Here is a 16,153-nt window from a genome sequence, read left to right as displayed (position 1 = left end):
CTGTACATGTTCCTTGTTATTAAATGTGTATAGTTCACAGGTGTTTGCCCTTGTCCTGATGAGGCTTCCCAGAAAGCAGAAAAGAGAGAGAGGGAGAGGGAGAGAGAAAGGATCACAGCTGTAGACAGGGTGATAAGAAATATTAATTCAGAAAAGGGGATTGAGGAGATCATTCCAAACAAGGAGAGAGTGGGGAGTCACGGAGGCTCAAGTAGGGTGTGTGCACAGGACAATGAGACCAGCGCGGGAGTTGCACCCCCCTAGAGATGTGGGGCTGAACCCCTCTCCATTTCAAGAGGTGTACAGGGTGATCTCCTGAGTAAACTACAAGCACTCTATAGTGCATTGTTGGTCGACCGGCGGTAGTGAGTGTGGCTGCCAAGGTTGGTTGTCTGTTCAGGCAAAGAGTGGTTGGGGGACGTTGTCTACCTGGACACAAGGAACAGTCTGGTGCAGTGACCAGAGCTCTTTGGAGGTTAAGCTCCTAAGCCCCAACCCTCCTCATGAGGTCTGGGACACAAGAATGCGTAGTGAAATTAATATTTGTGTGCAAGTGTTTAACAAAACGTGTAAGTTAGTGAACTAAATATCTGTGTAGATTTTGTAATATTGTGTAAGTTTGTATAAGATTGCAAGTGTAATTGTACATGTTTGCATAAGTTTGTGCATGTTTGAATGTAAGCTGGTGTGTGTATTTTTATAAGTTTGTGTTAGAGTGTACATGTTTTGTCAGAGGTGTGCAAATTTGTTTAAATTTGTGAAAGTAATATGTAAGCGTTGGTTTGTAAGTGTAAGTGTGAAAGAGTGTTGTCTTGATAAATATATAGATGAAGAGTTGATGCTTCAGAGAGATTAGATGTTCTTAAAAAAAATTATGTAAGCTAGATTAGGTAGGTTAGGCTATGTAACTTACATAATGTAAGTTAAGTTAGGTAAGTTACATCGGGTATGTACAATATATAACTTAAGTTAGGTATGTTACATTAGGTAAGTTAGGTTAGGTAAGTTAAGTAAGTTACATTAAGTTACATCAGGTAGGTGAGGTTAGGTTAGGTAAGTTAAGTGAGGTAGGGTATTTATTTTTATTTATTTATATTCAAGAGTTTATACTTTCTTGTAAAATTACTATCATGCATAGCGTTTCAGGCAGGTCCTTAATTCTAATCTTCCCCAGAATAAGACCTCCCGAATCGTTGAACAACTAGGTATCCATTCAGTGCTGGGTGAACAGAGGCAACAGTTAAGGATTGGCGCCCAGTCAATCCTCCCCGGCTAGGAAACGAACCCAGGCTAAAGTGCCAGGCGAGTGTTTTACCACTGCATCACAGGAGCTGTGACAAAGTTAGGTTAGGTTAGTTAAGTTATGAAAGGTTAGGTTATGGAAGTTAAGTTACATCAGGTAGGTGAAGTTATGCAAGTTGGGTTAGGTAGGTTTGTTTAGGTAAGTTAAGTCAGGTAGGTTAGGTTAGGTTAGTTGACCAGACCACACACTAGAAATTTTAGGTTAGGTTAGGTTAGTTTCATCAGGTAGGTTAGGTTAGGTTAGTTTCATCAGGTAGGTTAGGTTAGGTTAGTTTCATCAGGTAGGTTAGGTTAGGTTAGTTTCATCAGGTAGGTTAGGTTAGGTTAGTTTCATCAGGTAGGTTAGGTTAGGTTAGTTTCATCAGGTAGGTTAGGTTAGGTTAGTTTCATCAGGTAGGTTAGGTTATGGAAGTTACATTAAGCTACATCAGGTAGGTGAGTTTAGGTAAGTTAGGTTAGGTTGGTTAGATTAGGTAAATTGGGTTAGGTAAGTTACATTAGGTTAGGTTAGCTCAGGTAACTTAGGTTAGGTAGAATAATGCATTGTTGTTCAGAGAAAAGTTTTAAGATAAAGTGGGTGAGAGAATGTTTGTTGAGAAAAGAGAAAAGAAGAATTTTCTTCTTATTTATCGTATTCTTATTCTTATCGTAGTATTTTGTGAGAGATAACAGAAACATATGACATAGTCAATGCTTTTAACATATAGAAATCACAGAAGCGTTATACATCAAATGAACAAATCCACAAGGCCCGTGATGAGGGTTCGAATCTCCGTCTGGGATGATCACAGAGGCGCCTTAGTCGATTGCGCCACTACATAGTCAAAAGAATTACAACCAGTAGTGCTACTGCCCTTACACGGATCCCACAGCCTCTCTGAGACACAAACTGGGGTTTTACACAATTGCCTCATGCCCCAGGGCTCTGTCAACAAGCTGTTCTACCTCTTTGCCCTTACTTCAATACACACAGAAGTCACAATAGCGTGATACGTCAAATGAACAAATCCACAAGGCCCATGTTGAGGGTTTGAACCCACGTCCAGGATGATCCTAGATGCGCCTTAATCGATTGCGCCACCACATGGTCAAAAGAATTACAACTGGTAGTGCTACTACACGGAGAACAGAGGTAGAACAGCCTGTTGACAGAGCCCGGATGCATGGGGGGGGGGGGAATTGTGTAAAACCCTGGTTTGTGCCTCGGAGAGGCTGCAGAATCCGTGTGAGGGCAGTAGCACACCCGGTTGCAACTCTTTTGGCCATGTTGTGGCGCAATCGACTAAGGTGCATCTGGGATCATCCCGGACGGAGATTCGAACCTTCTAATGTTCGAGCGTTACTGTATAAACAAGTTACATTACAAGATATGTCTTTGGTAAAAGTTTGTCTTAATAATATATAACAGAAAAACTACTGCTTAATGGAAGTTATATGAATTAGAAATAATAGATATATTACAGAGAGAGACCGAAAGAGAGATGAAGTATTTTTGTGAATGACATAATAGAGATGTGTGACATATTAACATGTTTATCATTAACATGTTTTGATTGAAAATGCCTTAGTAAAACTGATACTACATAAAAGTTAGTTATTTGTTTAATTTTACAGGAGGCATAAGTTTATTAGTACATAAAGTCATGAAATATTATGAAAAGTTGTACATGTTTAGTTTGATATAATACTTAAAGTTGTTTGTGACTACATAAAGACATGTTTTAGTAAGTTTAACAGAAATCGTCGTTTAAATATGTTCAAGAAATATACCTTAGAATAATTTATTTAGAACATATATATTAAATGTTACATATGACTTAAAAAAAATTACCCTTGACTATTGAATGCAGCGCTTTCTTTATTAAGATGTTTTATGAAAAGATTGTCTTAAGATGCAGGAGATGAGTCACAATAACGTGGCTGAAGTATGTTGACCAGACCACACACTAGAAATTGAAGGGACGAATGGTCCAGGACGGACCGAAACGTCGTCGTCCCTTCAATTTCTAGTGTGTGGTCTGGTCAACATTGTCTTAAGATGTTGGATGTAATGACTTTACATCCTGGAAAGTATCCGTAAATGCGTGAAGATGTTCTGGAAAGTAACCTTGCTGATATAAAATTGTTTTGGAGACCATCCTTTAGTTCACAAAGACGCTAGCCTTGTTACATAAAGAAGCCTTGGAGAGTACCAAGGTTATATAAAAATATCTCAGAATGTATTTCTGATGTTTTAACGAGTTTCATTTACTGCACGAAGATGTTTTAGAGAGTATCCGTTGATGTTTAAAGACGTCAGTGAGAGTGACTTTTAATGCAAGATGATGTCTCGCAGTGTATAATTGTTACACAATGATGTCTCGGGGAGTATCCTTGATGTCTCTAAGTGCATTCTTCTTACATAAAGAGGACATGAAAAGTGTCTTGGATAGCATCCATGATATATCTGAGAGTATCTTTGTTACATAAATACATCACAAAGAGTGTCTTTTAATGCATGAAGATGTTTCAGAATGAACAATTGTTGTGTAAAGATGTCTCGAAGAGTATCCTTGATGTCTTTGAGATTATCTCTGATGTCTTTGAATGTACCATTCTTACATAAAAAGAACACGGAGAGTGTCTTGAAAAATATCCTTGATAGCTTGGAGAGTAACCTTTGATGTGTATGGATGTCTCAGAGAGTAGCTTTAGGTTAGAAAAATATGAAGAATTTTACCCCTTGACGATTTTCTTACTTTACAAATCATAATGTTAGTTAAGAAACGTTATGAACGATTCATTTTACTAGTTTTTTGAGTGAAAGAAAAGTTATTTTAATTAAGAAATGATGCGAAAAAGATACACTAGACAATTTTCAGTTGAATGAAGAGTGATTTTAGATAAGAAACGTTAAATAAAGATTGTTTCAGTAAATTTGTTACAACATAAAGAGTATCCATAGTTAAGAGCGGTGTTAGTAAGAAATATTAAGTTGATAATGCGAAATACTTTAACGTAGATCTGCAATAAATATGTAAATGAGTAAAACTTTTATAAATAACATTTGTAAGTAAATAATATAACTTTTTAATAACTAGATAAATGAAATGTAAATAAATAATTTTAAAGTAAATACATTGGTAAATAAATAATTCAATTGGTTGAGAAACAGTATCCCGCCAAAGACACGACGAAGCGACAACGTTGCTACAACGTTCGAACCAGTTTTAACACTTCTTAACAAGTTGTAACAAAGAATATAGCAAGTTGTAGCACAGTTCGAATACGTCATAAAAACGTGAAAACCCAAGTTGTTAGTTGTGTACTGTCAATGCCTACTGCCCAGAGCAAGTAGTGCAGTTGAGGTTGAGTTGTTTGTCAGTGGTATTCACCACTGTGTACACACTGTACACACACGGAACAGACGTGTTTGAGGGCTTCTTGTCCTTGGGCATTTTATTCCAAACACTACTGCCTACACACCCGCACTGTTTATCCTCCTCGAAAGTCACTGCCAGAATTATTATAGAATTATCCTTTTCATTTTCAATTTTCATATTCACTGTTTTATTCTGCCGCCGATTTACAGCAAGCATCATTTCTTCTGAATGATGTGAGTCGTATGGGCAAGGGTTTAGTTCCTCCTTGCATCTCCTGATAGGAAAGTAAGCAAGCTTCCCAGATTCCTTCACAAGTGAACTATGATCTAGCCAGTCAATGTGATGACAGTTGTTATATAACAAATCGAACATCGTTGAAATTTTAAAATAAATTTCCTTAGGTTTCATATGATCAACAGTACAAGGGACACTGGTGGTAGTGCAGTTCAAAGTCGTCTGGGATGCCTGTGTCGCTGGCATAGAGGAACTGCATATGGTGAACATGGAAGCCGCCGTCACCACCACGCCCACCAACACAGCACCCACGATTGTACATAATCTGTAGTAATAAATAAGTAAATAATTAATACAGTGGATAAAACAATAACTCAGATGCAAACATATATACTGCAGCCAACTATATAAAATACTAACTATTCAGCTATCCACAACTGGAGACACAACTGAAATTACTCGAAGCTTGCTCTAAAGAGGCACCTTTCTTGAGTCCCGATGGGCACATGTATAAACAAGTGAATAGGGTCGCCATGGGTTCTTCCCTAGGTGTCCTGTTCGCGAAAGTTTACATGGGTACCATTGAACAGAGGGTCTTAGTTGATATGGCCTTAAAACCTGCCATATTCTGCAGGTATGTTGATGTCATATTTATGCAGGTACCTGATGTCGGACATTTGCAGACGTAGAAGGAGGCATTCCAGCAAAATCCAGTGTTAAGTTTCACTTATGAGACGGAGAGTGATGGGGAGCTGCCCTTACTAGAAGTAACAGTCGCGGAAAGGAATGGAGGCTTTCATACTGCAGTCAACACTAAGGAAACACGCATATTAATGTTAATAGTGACTGCTCGGCCAGGTATAAGCGGAGTGTTGTCAACGTCTTCATTGACCTGAGCTCAAACTCACAGCTCTGTTTAGAACATAAGAACAAAAGAACAAAGGACATAAGAACAAAAGAACAAAGGTAACTGCAGAAGGCCTATTGGCCCATACGAGGCAGTCCCTGTTTATGACCACCCAATCCCACTCATATACATGTCCAACCATGCTTGAAACAATCGAGGGACCCCACCTCCACCACGTTATGCGGTAATTGGTTCCACAAATCAACAACCCTGTTTCCGAACCAGTATTTACCCAAGTCTTTCCTAAATCTAAACTTATCCAATTTATTCCCATTGTTTCGTGTTCTGTCTTGTGTTGATACTTTTAATACCCTATTAATATCCCCTTTGTTATGTCCATTCATCCACTTATAAACCTTTATCATGTCATATAAGAACATAAGAACATAAGAACAAAGGTAACTGCAGAAGGCCTATTGGCCCATACGAGGCAGCTCCTATTCTATAACCACCCAATCCCACTCATATACTTGTCCAACCCGTGCTTGAAACAATCGAGGGACCCCACCTCCACAATGTTACGCGGCAATTGGTTCCACAAATCAACAACCCTGTTACTGAACCAGTATTTACCCAAGTCTTTCCTAAATCTAAACTTATCCAATTTATACCCATTGTTTCGTGTTCTGTCCTGTGTTGATACTTTTAATACCCTATTAATATCCCCCCGGTTATGTCCATTCATCCACTTGTAAACCTCTATCATGTCACCCCTAACTCTTCGCCTTTCCAGTGAATGCAACTTAAGCTTTGTTAATCTTTCTTCATATGAAAGATTTCTAATTTGGGGAATTAACTTAGTCATCCTACGCTGGACATGTTCAAGTGAATTTATATCCATTCTATAATATGGCGACCAAAACTGAACTGCATAATCTAAATGGGGCCTAACTAGAGCAAGATATAGCTTGAGAACCACACCAGGTGTCTTGTTACTAACGCTGCGATTAATAAATCCAAGTGTCCGATTTGCCTTATTACGAACATTTATGCATTGATCCTTTTGTTTTAAATTCTTACTAATCATAACTCCCAGATCCCTTTCGCAATCCGACTTCGCAATCACAACACCATCTAGCTCGTATCTTGTAACTCTATCATCATTACCTAACCTCAGAACTTTACATTTATCAGCATTAAACTGCATCTGCCAATCCTTTGACCATTTCAAAACCCTATCTAGATCAACTTGAAGTGATAGTGAGTCCTCCTCCGAATTAATTTCCCTACCGATTTTCGTATCATCGGCAAATTTGCAAATGTTGCTACTCAAACCTGAATCTAAATCATTTATATATATTATAAACAACAGAGGTCCCAGGACAGAGCCTTGAGGCACTCCACTTACAACATTTTCCCACTCTGACTTGATTCCATTTATACTAACTCTCTGTTTCCTTTGGTATAGCCATGCCCTAATCCAGCTTAATACAGCACCCCCAATACCATGAGACTCTATCTTTTTAATCAGTCTTTCAAGTGGCACTGTATCAAAAGCTTTGCTAAAGTCAAGGTATACAACATCGCAATCCTTACCACTATCAACTGCCTCAACAATGCTAGAATAAAAAGATAACAAATTTGTTAAACATGAACGGCCATTTATAAAACCATGTTGCGACTCAATTATTAATTTATGTTTTTCAAGATGAAGACGAATTTTATTTGCTATTATAGATTCGAGTAACTTTCCCACAATAGACGTTAGGCTAATTGGTCGATAGTTAGACGCAAGTGATCTATCTCCTTTCTTAAAAACTGGTATCACATTAGCAACTTTCCAAAACTCTGGCACTCTGCCTGACTCTATTGATTTATTAAATATGGTTGACAGTGGGTCACAAAGCTCCTCTTTGCATTCTTTAAGCACCCTGGCAAACACTTCATCCGGCCCTGGGGATTTGTTTGGTTTGAGTTTTACTATTTGTTTAAGAACATCCTCCCTGGTAACTGTTAAACTCGTCAACCTGTCCTCGTCCCCACCCACATAGACTTGTTCGGCTGAAGGCATATTGTTAAGTTCCTCTTTAGTAAATACAGATACAAAATATTTATTAAAAATACTACTCATCTCTTCATCACTATCTGTTATTTGACCTGTCTCAGTTTTTAATGGACCTATCCTTTCCCTAGTCTTAGTACGATATAACTGAAAAAACCCTTTAGGATTTGTCTTTGCTTGCCCTGCTATGCGAACTTCATAGTTTCTTTTTGCTTTCCTTATCTCTTTTTTAACATTTCTAACCAGTTGTACGAATTCCTGTTCTAAAGTGACCTCCCCATTTTTAATCCTTTTGTACCAAGCTCTCTTTTTACCTATAAGGTTCTTCAAATTCTTTGTTATCCATTTTGGGTCATTAGTATTCGATCTATTCAATTTGTATGGTATACTACGTTCCTGTGCTTTGTTTAGAATATTCTTAAATAAGTTATATATTGAATCCACATCGAAATCCCCATTTAAGTCACCTATCGCTGGGTTCATGTCTCGCTCCAAGACCGGCCCACACCCTATACCCAAGACTTTCCAATCAATTTGACCCAAAAAATTTCTTAGGCTATTAAAATCAGCTTTACGAAAATCTGGCACTTTAACAGAATTTTCTCCTACTGGTCTATTCCATTCTATGCTAAATCTGATTTCTTTGTGATCACTGCTCCCTAGCTCACTCCCTATTTCGATGTCATTAATTTGCGTTTCCCTGTTAGTTAACACTAAATCTAAAATATTATTTTCCCGTGTTGGTTCCTTAATGTGTTGCGTAAGAAAGTAATCGTCAATTAATTCTATAAAATCTTCTGCTTCACTATTCCCTGTTTTGTTCAACCAGTTTATTCCGCTAAAATTAAAGTCACCCATGACATAAATACTGTTAGATCTAGATGCTCTAGATATTTCATCCCATAGATGCTTTGCTTCCATTCTGTCTAAATTTGGTGGCCTATATATTACTCCTATTATAATATTATTAGCTTTTTCGTTTAATTCAATCCAAATAGTTTCTGTGTGTGGCTCTGTTTTGATTCCCTCTTTGAGACTACATTTCAAATTGTCCCTAACATATATGGCTACTCCACCTCCTCGTCTAATATATCTATCTGTGTGAAATAGTTTAAATCCATATATTTGATATTCAGCTAATAGTTCTCTATTTTCTACATTCATCCACGTTTCGGTAAGTGCAATAATATCTATTTTTTCTGTGCAGACAAGAGCATTTAATTCGTTAATTTTATTTCTTAGACTTCTACTGTTAGTGTAATATACCCTAAGTGAATTGTTATTTTGCGGACCTTCTCTTTCCCTGGTCGTTTTGCCAATTCCTTTCTCCCACAAACACATACTTTTATTACCTCCTTCCTCCAAATCAATTCCCATACCTCTATCTACTAACAGTTTAAACCCAAACAAACACCTCTAACCACTTCTTCTAACGAGTTCGCAACAGCAACAACCCCAGCTCTCGATAGATGCACCCCATCACGAGCATACATTTCATTTCTTCCATAGAAGTGTTCCCAGTTGTCTATGAAAGATATTGCATTTGATTTGCAATATCTTTCCAGCCGGCAATTGACACCAAGTGCCCTCGATATCCATTCATTTCCCACTCCCTTTCTTGGAAGAATGCCACATATGATCGGGATTCCTCCCTTGCTCCTAACTAACTCTATGGCTGTTTTATACCTCTGAATCAGTTCCTCACTCCTAACTCGACCAACATCATTTCCTCCCACGCTAATGCAAATAATGGGATTGTTCCCATTACCAGCCATAATATCATTCATGTTGTTTATAATATCACCAATGCCAGCTCCGGGATAGCAAACCCTTAACCTGTTCCCCCTATCTCTAGCACAAAACGTTCTATCCAAATACCTTATCTGGGAATCTCCCACAACTAATGTTTGCTTAGGTACTTCCTTTACCCTCTGAGGGGCCTGCGCTTCCTTTCTCTTCGTTGCTTTCCCTTTTGCGCGATCCACAGTCTCTCCACAGCACTCGTCCTCCAAAACGTCAAATGAATTAGAGGTTGCTATGGCGTTTGAAGGCGGCTTTATCAAAGTCTTCTTAAGGCCCCTGTCTTTCACAACTCTCCAAGACGAGGTCCCTTTACTGCTGGTCTCCTCCTTCGTTACTTCTCGTTGTTCTTTAAGCTGACGCACCTCCTCCCGCAGAAAGTCCAACTCTGTCCTCAGGGCTCCCACTAGAGTCACCAGGTCCTTAACTACAACTTCCATATTGCTATGATAATATAACAACACTCAGGAGCTCCGGTTAACACAACCTCTCACTGTGAATTCACCTGACCGACTGGTGAGATATCAAACCCAACTCTTTGCCTTTCCAGTGAATGCAATTTAAGCTTTGTTAAACTTTCTTCGCATAAAAGATTTCTAATTTGCGGAATTAACTTTGTCATCCTACGTTGGATACGTTCAAGTGAATTTATATCCATTCTATAGCACGGCGACCAAAACTGAACTGCATAATCTAAATGGGGCCTAACCAGAGCAAGATATAGCTGAAGAATAACACCAGGTGTCTTATTACTAATGGTTCGATTAATAAATCCCAGTGTCCTATTGGCCTTATTACGAACATTTATGCATTGATCCTTTGGTTTTAAATTCTTACTAATCATAACTCCCAGATCCCTTTTGCAATCCAACTTCGCAATCTCACCACCATCTAACTCGTATCTTGAAACTCTATCATCATTACCTAGCCTCAAAACTTTACATTTATCAGCATTAAACTGCATCTACCAATCTTTTGACCATTTCAAAACCCTATTTAGATCAACTTGAAGTGATAGTGAGTCTTCTTCCGTGTTAATTTTCCTACCGATTCTTGTATCATCGGCAAATTTGCAAATGTTGCTACTCAAACCTGAATCTAAATAATTTATATGTATTATGTACAACAGAGGTCCCAGGACAGAGCCTTGAGGGATTCCACTAACAACATTATCCCATTCTGACTTAAGCTTTGCTAAAATCAAGGTACACAACATCACAATAGTTACCACTATCAACTGCCTTGGGAGTCTGGCCCTAGCTTCGGTGCGGGGCAGACGTGTTGAATCGGCGCTCCAGCAGTTTGGTGTTGTTTGCCCGTTTCGGCCGGTTGGGGGCGGGTGTGTCTGCTCGCCTGTGCTGACGTGGCGTTACGATGGGGGTCCCTCTACCCCCAGTCGTCCGGGCTCAGTCTGTGGGACTAGAGTTCTCTGTGCGGGCTGGTTACCCGGAGATTGCCCTGGCTTGTGAACTGCTCTCTGTCCCTGTGTTTGCGATTTATGGGGTAGAGTTGGTAACGGCCCGTAGGGCCATTGTGAAGTTTGCAGAGGAGGCGGCGTATCGCGATTTTCTCCGGCGATACGAGGGGCGGACACTGCCCCTGCCGGATGGTGCGGGCACTGTCACCCTCTCGGATAGAAGTGGTGCACTTACTTACATCAGTGTGCATGGGGCTCCCTTGGAGTTTCCAGAGGCTCTGCTACGGCGGTATTTCGGGCGGTTTGGCGCAGTTGTTAGTGTGAGAGTGAACGTGGTGTCTTCTAGTCCTCTTAAGGGTGTGAGGACTAACATTCGCACCCTGGGCATGAGACTCCGGGCGGATATTCCGTCCTCTGTGCGCCTTATGGGGTTCAACGTTCGGGTGTTTTACGCCCGTCAGCCGCGGACGTGTTATCGTTGTGGTCTTTTGGGCCATCAGGCTGCTGACTGTTCTGCGCCTCCTGTTGCACCAGTGAACCTCTTCAGTGAGGAGGATTTTCCGCCCCTTCCTGTGGGGAATGATTCGGTGGGTATGGACGTCTCTTCGGCTGAGGAGGTGCCCTCTGTAGCATCTGTTGCTCCGCCTGTTGCGCCCCCTGTTGTTGCCGCATCTCCTCCGGAGGTTGTGTCCTCGCCTAGTGCTCCAGCTGGTGTCCCTGAGCCTCTTCCGCCTGCCGTTTGCTCGGTCCCCTCGTCTTCCAGTTCTTCCTCTGCTGTGTCTGTCCCGGTCCCTGCACCCTCGCCGTCTGTCCCGGCTGTGCTGGGAGCTGAGGTGGATCCGGAATTCCCTCCTGTGCCTGGCCTGGTGCCCCGTGTGGTTGAGGAGGCTGCCGTGCTGCGGCGTGCGTCGGTTCGCTCGGTTGGTGCTGCGCGGGTCGCTGAGTCTGCCTCCGGGTCTGATGATGTGCGGCCCGAGCCTAAGCGTTCCCGGCGTTCTTCTGTGTGGGCTGATGTTGGCGAATTCGACGAGTGTCGTCCTTCCGTTGACGGTGGCGTGGCTCCGGATGTGGTGCACACTACGGTGGTGGCGGAGGTACACTTGCCTGAGGATGCCGGTGCCGGCGTTTCGGCCTCAACCTCTGGTCCGGTGTCCGAGGGTCCTGCGTCGGATGGCTCCGGTTCTTCGTGGGCGGTGGTTCCCCCTGCTGTAGTTGGTGGTGAGCGGGGTGGCCTGGTGGTGATGTTGAGAAAGGATGCTCGCTCTGGATGTTCTGTGGCCCCTTCCTCGTTACCCGTTTCCTCGGCAGCGGTCTTGCCGCCTCTTCCGTTTCCTGCAGTCCCTTCCGTGTCTCCTGCGGTATCCGTGGAAGTGCTGTCGTCTCAGCGTCCGACACCTGCTCCGATGGCGAAGGCGTGGCAGGCTCGGCGTCCCTCGTCCGCTTCTCCGGTGTCATCTGCTTCCTCGAAGGGCGTGGTTGGCGCTCCCCAGCCTCGTTATGCTACTTGCGTCAGTGACCTTAGGCATTGGCCGATGCCGCCAGATATAGATGTTCCCGAGTTTATGATACCCGCCCGAGTGCGGGGGATCAAAAACCCTACCGACCTTGATGATCTCGTCTGGGAAGCTTACAGGTCGAAATATCCTCGTGAGCAGTTCCCGGAGAAGTACATTTCTCACGAGGTTCCTCGCAAGTGATTTCTATGTATTTTGTGTTGCCTGGTTGTGGGGTGTGTATGTGAGTGGGTGGGGTGGGTATTGTTTCCCGGTTCCTGCGTGCTCCGGTTTGTTTTGTGGGTTTTTTTGTATGGCTCGTGGGGGGGTGTGCGGTTCCTATGCGTTTGTGTGTTCGGTTGTGGATGTCGTGTGCACTTGTTTGTCATATTGTGTGCCCTTCTGGCTGTTGGCGTGTGCTCTTTATGTTTTGCCTTCCGTTTGTTATGGCGGATCTGTTTTCTTTATTGTTATTGTCCTTATTCTTGTATGTTTCTCGCCTCTCTGTATGTATTTGAGGTGTTAGCAGGCTTGTTTTGTGTGCATTTTGTCCTGGGGTTTTCCCTTATGTTTGTATTACACTGTGTTACTAATTGTGTATTGTTTGTATATGCATTTTTTTGTGGTCAGCCCTTCTGGCTGGTCTTCTATTGATTTGTTCCTTTGTCCTTGTACATATGTGTGCTTTGTACTTTTGTTCTATGTTATATTTGTTCTGTTTTTCTTGTACGTTATACGCATGCTTGCATGTAAAAATAAAAATAAAAAAAAAAAAAAAAAACTATCAACTGCCTCAACTATGCTGGCAGGTGATAGCTCAACTATGTTTGGAATCAGGTCGACGAGGAACTCTGTAGGGTGAGGCAGATCCTAGTCAATAATGGCTTCTCAAAGGGTTATGTTAATAGTGACTGTCCGGACAAGTACAAGCGGAGTGTTGTCAACACCTACGTTTACCGAGTTCTAACTCACAGTTCTGATTGGAAGCAGGTCGACTAGGAACGCTGTAGAGTGAGGGAGATCCTAGTCAATAATGGCTTCTCTAACGGTTATGTTGAAGACGTCATTTAAAGAAAGATGAAGCGCCATGCAACCTCTGAAGAAACGACCAACACAACACCCGTATCTCCTATTAGATTGCTTTACAGGGACTTCTTTTCCACAGCCTATGAAACGGAGGAAAGAGTCCTGAAAGATATTATTGAAAGGAACGTTAACCCCACAGACACCAATCAGAAGATGCAATTAACAATTTACTACAAAATCAAGAAGACCGCAAACTTCCTTATGACTGTCAGCCCCAACGATCACAGTATATAGGCAAGACAACAACGTCTCTTTCAAGTCGATTAAAAATGCACAAACAATAGGGCTCTATCAAGGAACATGTAATCTTCACACACCACCAGATCATTACAAACCTATCAGTCTCGTGGCATACACATACAAGATGGTTGAAACGATCATTCTAAACCGACTGTTGCACAAAATAGAGATGCTAGGGGAGGGGCGGGGGGGGGGGTTCAATGGAACTGCTAAAGGACGAAGCACCGCAAATTGTATAGTTAATTACTTGGCTAATGACACAGCTAAGTACTCTGTATTTGTTGACATTAAAGAAGCCTTCGATAAAGCGCAGGGGATTGCGATCCTGGACGAGCTTCCATGTAGGCTCCCCAAGGGGAGAGTCTCTCAAAGGGAGACTCATGAAATTGACTGAAGACTACCTCTCAGGGAGGGACGAAAGCCAAAGTCTGCTTCAACGGAGCAATCTGGAGAACAATGAGTATGGAACTCGGGACCCCCAAGGAGGGGCCTTAAGCCCGGCACTATTCAACATACTTATGAACGCAATTGCAAATTTTGAATTTCCGGAAGGAACACAACAAGTGGGATATGCAGATGATGTCCTAATACAAGCTCCCACCTTGGGAAAAATTAAACAGTTCATTATACTGTTATAAGGAAAATACTCATTTGAAAGAAATATGTTGAACTCGATTTCAGCCTCTCCACAAACAAGACAAAAGCATTCACTTATCACAAGAGGTGAGAAAATGAAGACCTACAAATTTATGGTGTAATGCTTGAATGAGTTGACCACTATCGGTACCTTGGCGTCATTGGCGTCTCAAACAAGGGGAATAAAGAGGAGCTCAACCAACTCACAGGAACATGCAAAAGTCGACTCAAGGCACTGAACGCTATTACCTAAACTGGGAATGGGAGCTCTATTGCCGTGCTTAAAATGATGTACACAGCCACTGTGAGCTCCGTCGTAGACTGAGGCTCATCAATTTCGTGCATTTATTCCCAAAGCGATATGAAAAAACTTGAAAGCATACAAAATAAAGCCATGACAATCATTCTTGGAGTTCCAAAAACTGCCAAAACATCTATTCTACGAGAGAAGTTGTCCCTCCTCAGTGTTAAAAGCAGAATTAAGGAATTGAATGCTAAGCTTGCAATTAAGATAACCAGTGATCCCCATTGCAATGATATTGTCCAGAAAAACGTGAGTCCTGTGCTACTTACAGGACGAAATAAGAGAAGCAAGAAATGAAAGCAAAGATCAGTCTGTTACCTCGAAGAACTTCACCTGCTTGAGCAAGACCGTGAGCTCATGCCTGTAGAGAGGTTACCTCCCTAAGAGGATGACCCATGCATGATTAATCAGTGAGATGACAATGAAAAAGTCCAACATAATACCACAAGAAATGAGGCAGAAGCATCTTGAAGAAATTTATAAAGAAGCCGGAAACTAATTAGATCAAATTTACACTGATGGGTCATCTAATCCTGTCAATGGCAAAGCTGGTGCAGCATACCCTGTAATTAAAAATAACGCCTTTCAACGCGGAAATGAAGAAAAAGCACGTATTGAGAACTATACCTCTTCAACGCAAGCAGAGTTAAATTCCGTTGCTAAGATGTTAATATTCCTTGAACGAAACACTAATGGTGCAGTGATCTGCACTGATTCAAAAGCAGCCTTATTAAAAATAAGGCTGCTTTTGAAATCAGAGCAAATCAAACTCTTATTAGAGGGTTACAAACCCTTATTAAAAATCGGGCAGAAAATCTTGCGATAGTCACAGAAATCAAGAGAGCTTAGAGGGTACTAACCAACCAGGGAAGAGTCGTCAAGTTTCTGTGGATCCCCTCCCATGTTGGAATATGTGGGAATGAACGAGCAGATGTGCTGGCTGCTGAAGGCGCTGAAGGAGACCATATTGAATACTTCATACCCAAGACTCGTGTCGGAAAATCCGACACCATTTAATAATCATACAGATAATAACTGTATTACCAACAAGTTACCCATAGAAAACGTAACTTGTAGTGGAATTACCGTCTATAGAAAACGGGATATCATCACCACATACTATTATAATTCACCACCTATTATGGTGGGAATTATTCTTAAATACATTAGTCTTTGGACTTTACCATCATAAAAACATCTTATATAAATTAACTTAATTATTAATATTAAAGTAGAGTAAATGTGACCCTTCTATCACGTTCTGAAATCTGGACAATGTAAGCCAGGCGTCAGAGTGGAGGAAGGAGGGCAGCCATTGTTGTTTATTGAGACCAGAGGCTCACACGGGAGCAAATTCGGCTCCTGTTAAA

General features: G+C 41.5%; 1 long non-coding RNA gene across 1 annotated transcript; it reads right to left on the bottom strand.

Moving 5' to 3' along the window:
- Positions 1 to 2,891: 2,891 nt before the first annotated feature.
- LOC138349733 (uncharacterized) lies at positions 2,892 to 15,775 on the bottom strand. The gene is made up of 2 exons (XR_011223564.1): positions 15,644 to 15,775; positions 2,892 to 5,223 (listed from the first exon to the last, which is right to left on the bottom strand). It is a non-coding gene; the product is annotated as an uncharacterized lncRNA (long non-coding RNA).
- Between the last annotated feature and the right edge of the window lie 378 nt (positions 15,776 to 16,153).

Source organism: Procambarus clarkii, chromosome 63, assembly GCF_040958095.1.
Source record: "Procambarus clarkii isolate CNS0578487 chromosome 63, FALCON_Pclarkii_2.0, whole genome shotgun sequence".
Taxonomy (NCBI): domain Eukaryota; kingdom Metazoa; phylum Arthropoda; class Malacostraca; order Decapoda; family Cambaridae; genus Procambarus; species Procambarus clarkii.
Note: the sequence above shows the minus strand (reverse complement) of the source record. Positions and strands in the feature narration are given on the sequence as shown.